Below are 5,152 nucleotides of genomic sequence, written 5' to 3'. Positions count from 1 at the left end.
ACATCAGCAGTGACGACCCACAGAAGCAGCAGGGCTCCAATTACAGCCCCAGTGCCCAGAAGGGGCAACAGCACCAAGCAGAGGAGGCAGGAATCAGTGAGAGCTGTGCCCAGCCCAGTCTCTTCAGGCGCCTTGTCTGAAGAGAGGACAGTTGGGTGGCCTAGGACCCTGTTGCTAAGCAGTCATCTACTGGCTCTCAACCTTCTCTTTCCTCTCCATTTTCCCCATGCCAGCAGTATCACTCTCATACCACAATTTACTGACTTTTATCCTTCAAGGCTGTTAAGTTCCTTTAGTTTGATTCTTGCCTCTGCCAGGAAGACACTCTCTCAGCCACCTTTGTGGACCTTACAGACATCCACTCTTTCTTCTGGATCCAAGTCAAGTGACTCCTTCATGAAGACCTAGGAGACACTAGGATTGCAGGTGGCATGCTCTCCGTGCTCCAGCCAGGGACTGGGAGCATGAGCTCTGAGCCAGAGTGCCAGGCTGCAGTGGGAAGGCCACAGTGTATCTGCTCTTTGGACAGCTTCCTCTCTCTAATCCTCGGTTTCCTTATCTGTAAAAGGAGCCCATGGATCATACCTACACATGGTCTATTGCTTAGATTAACTGAGTCAATACAGAAAAAGGTTAACACAGTAAGGAACACATTTGAAGTGCTCAATAAAAGTTAGCTGCACTTATTATTCACTTATTGATCCAATTTTGACAGTGTTCTGCAGAATACAAGTTTGCAAAATTGTCATTCTTGATAGGCTGTGACCTCTTGGCAGAAAGGGGTGGTGTTTCCTTCATCCTTTATTTTCAATTTTATTGTGGTAAAATATATTTAACAAAACATTTGCCATTTTAACCATTTTTAAGTGTACAATCCAGTGACATTGATTACGTTCACCATGTTGTACAACCATCACCACTATCCATTTCCAAAATCTTTTCATCACCACAGACAGAAACTCAGTACCCATTAAGCAATAACTTCCCATTTTCCTCTCCTCCGGCCTCTAATAGACTAATAGACTCATGTCTCTATAATTTATGTATTCTAGATATTTCATACAAGTGGGATCATACAATATTTGTCCTTTTGTGTCTAACTTCTTTTCCTTAGCATAATGTTTTCAAGGTTCGTCCATATATAGTATATATCAGAACTTCATTTTTTCTTTATGACTGAGTAATAATCCATTTTGTTGATATTTCACATTTTGTTTATCCATTCATCTGTTGATGGGCACTTGGGTTGTTCACACCTTTTGGCTATCATGAATAGTGTTGCAGTGAACATTGCTGTATGAGTATCTTCTTGAGGTCCTGCTTTCAAGTCTTTTGGATATATACATAGGAGTGGCACAATGGTTAAGCGCTTCGCTGTTAACTGAAAGGTCAGCTGATCAAACCCACCAGCCACTCTTCAGGAGAAAAGACCTGGTGATCTGCTCCTATAAAGATTACAGCCTAGGAAACCCTATGGGAAAATACTACTTTGTCCTACAGTGTCACTGTAAGTCGGAATCGACTTAAAGGCATACAACACCAACAGAATTGCTTAGTTACATGGCAATTCTATGTTTAATTTTTTGAAGAGCCTCCAAACTTTTCTCCACAGTGGTTGCTCGATTTTACAATTCTACCAGCAATAGACGAAGGTTATAATTTCTCCACATTCTCACCAACACTTGATTTTTTTTTCTGATAATAGCCATCTTAATGGGTGTAAGGTTGTATCTCATTGTGGTTTTGGTTTATATTTCCCTAATGACTAACAACATTGAGCATCTTTTCATGTGCTTGTTGGCCATTTGTATTTCTTCCTTGGATATATGTCTATTCAAGTCATTTGCCCAGTATTTAATTAGGTTACTTATCTTTCTGTTGTTGAGTTACAAGAGTTCTTTATATATTATGGATATTAAACCCTTATCAGATATATGTTACCAAGTATTTTCTCCCATGCTGTAGGTTGCCTCTTTTCACTTTCTTGATATAGTCCTTTGATACACAAAGTTTTATTTCTTTCATCTTTATATCCACATTACTTAGCACTATGTCCAGACCTAGATCATAATAGACATCCAATAAATGACTGTTTAGATGTGTGTATGAATGAAGAATTAACTGAATGAATAATTTGGTAGTGAAAGAGGGACCTTTTATAATTGTTCAGCAGAAGCTACCTCCAGGGATGACAAGCAAACAGAGGAAATTATACCACTAAAAGACAGTTGAAGGAAAGCAGCTCAGTAGAGTCAATTCTGAGGTTACACGTTTGGTTCCTTTGAGGGGACATTTGCACAACCTGACTTCTTGCTGTCAGTGGAATCCAACTAGCCAAGAATTTGCTGTCTTACTGCTGTTCTTAATCATTCTCCATTGGGTGTCTACCCTTTATGCTTTGATTAAGTGATAGGATTTTTTTAAGTAAGTAGTGACTCATTGTCTAGAAAGGAAATACATAAAGGAGAACCAAGAAGTATGTATGAGCTTTAGAGAAAGTAGTTTTTTTTTATACAACCAATATGTCCTTTTAAAGAGTGCATAGGATATTTTTATTTGAATAAAATGGTAAATATTGACGTGAACAATTGCTGGAAGCCCTTCTTGAGCTTCACCTCTCTTTGTTTTATTCTGTTCCTCTTTTACTCTCATGGTTTGGTGGCTTTTTTTTAATTAAAGTTTTTATGAAAGCATAATATAGATTCAGATGAGTGGCAGATTATGAGTGTAAAACTTGATGAAATGTTATAAATTGAAAATACTTTTGTAACCAGCACCCACAACAAGAAATAGACCATGACCACCAGCACCTCCAAAGCTCCCTTTATATATCCCCCTCCAGTTACTACCCAGCAAGCTTCTTAAAATTTACTTTTTATTGTGAAATATTTCAAACCTAGAGATAAGGATAAAGAATACTCTAATGAACATCTTTGTACTCACAAAACTTAATATGGTCCATTTATATATGGCTCATATGTAATGTTAGGACAACTAGTTGAAAAGTGGAAAACAAAATTTAGTAGAACAGTCTTTAAAAATAAAGGAAAGGAATCATTTGAGAAGCTGTTCTGGTAGATACTTTTCCTCAGCAAATCAAATGACTGAATCAAACATTATTTTAGTTTTCCTATTAAAATACTCAAGTATTTTGGTAGAATCCAAAGCATCCACTTGATTGAATGTTACTACCTCTTACTTTTATTAAATCCATCCTTTATTTCCTGAGTGTGATGGTTAAGATTGTGTGTCAACTTGGCTGGGCCATGATTCTCAGTGTTTTGGCAGTTGTATAATGTTGTGATCACTTTCCTTTTGAAATTGATATGTGATCACTCCCCATGATGGAATCTGCTGAATGGTACCGGCGGGGGCGGAGACTGTGGTGACTCACCACCCTCTCAGCCTTCATCTCTCCACCTTCTGCCACCTACTTCCTTCCTGCTCACTTTGCCAAGGTTTTTGGCTTGTTCTGGATCCTTCAGCTGCCTCTTGTCATCTGACCTCCAGTTCTTGGAACTTAGGCTGGCTGCTTACCTGCCGATCTTGGAATTTGTCGATCTTCACAGCCTGTGAGCAAGAGTTCTGCTCTCCAACCTGCTGGTCTTGGGTTCGCCAGCCCCTGCAGCTACGTGAATCAGGAGAAGCTTTGTGGTTTTGCCTGCCAATCTTGGGATTAGTCGACCTTCACAGCCTGTGAGCGGGAGCTCTGCTCTCAGACCTGCCAATCTTGGGTTTGCCAGCCTCTGCAGCTGTGTGAATTGGGAGAGGCCTCTATCCTAATCCATGGACTTGGAATGTTCCAGCCTCTATAATCTTATGAGCTGTTTCCTTTATATAAATCTCTCTCTATATATATTTATACACTTTACTGGTTTTGCTTCTCTAGAGAACCCACCTTAAGACACTAAGATTTTTCTATTCCCACAAATACATAGAATAAATATTTTCCTATATGATAAATATATACAAAAAGATTTGTGACCTGTGGTACTCTCTGCCCTAAGCAATCTAAATCTGAATCCTGTATGTTGGTAAATTTTGAAAATTATTTGAATCACTGATTAAATCATTACTTAGAGTATTTTTTAATATATTCAGCATATAAACACCTTTCCTATGGATGGGGAGGTGGAAACCAATAGAGATGGGCATGTCCAGGGGTGAAGAAATCCACCTATGAGGACCCAGTGACCCTAGAGGTAGTAACAGTGGGTACTATTACTAATGTCAGTATTACCCTCAGTATCTTAAGAATACTATTCTTGTGATGTGTTATTATCGGCTTGCCCTAGTGAGTTTTTTGTCCCGTTTCTGAGTCTGGTCCTCTACCCAGCCTGCTGAGTCTATGTTGTCTTTCTAAAAACTTCCTTTCTTGCCTAAGTGAGCTAAAATTGTCTTCTACTCTTTCCAACCAAAAAAAAAAAAAAAAAAAAAACAAAAAACTTGACTGGAATCAATAGCAAACAGACATTTCTTTAATAAACTGATTTATAATAGTTTGAGTTAGACAAATGGTGCATGGACTTGTAAACAGTATTGATTACAAAAATGTTATAAGTAAAATCAATTGGAAATGATAAAATATAAATTAAAACTTGAATGTTAACGATTACAGCTTGTACTTCATCTTGGAAGGGACGTTCTTCAAATTGTTCGCTATAGTGTCACTTCAGCTTATCTACTCATTTGATAAGATAACTCACCATTACCAATGTGCATTGTGAAAGCACTTAAAACTGTCATGGTTCAATCTTTAGCCCTGAAATTAAAAATATAACTTCTGAGTAATTTTGGAAATATTTAAAGGGAGTTTTCTCAAGTTTTTACACATTCTCATGGCCTTGAATAGCAATTGTTTCAGCTTCCAAGTAACTTACTTCCCATCTATTCAAAGATCCACAAGCTGAAAGAACTAAAGGGGAAGAAAAAGAAAGTTTTCCCAGTTATTTAGGTACTTGAGAATAGGTATTATCGCTTAAGAGATATATAGAAAGGAAAATGTTCTTTTCCATAATTTGCATTTAGACATATTCAGCTTAGTTTTTCTTCCAGCTGGAGAAGACAAAGCATATCTAAAAGGTATCAACATCAAAATTATAAGCTAAGAATTTTGAAGGTGTTCTCCTCCATAATTTGAAGTCTGTTGTTG

Source organism: Trichechus manatus, unplaced genomic scaffold, assembly GCF_000243295.1.
Source record: "Trichechus manatus latirostris isolate Lorelei unplaced genomic scaffold, TriManLat1.0 scaffold00366, whole genome shotgun sequence".
NCBI lineage: Eukaryota > Metazoa > Chordata > Mammalia > Sirenia > Trichechidae > Trichechus > Trichechus manatus.
Note: the sequence above shows the minus strand (reverse complement) of the source record.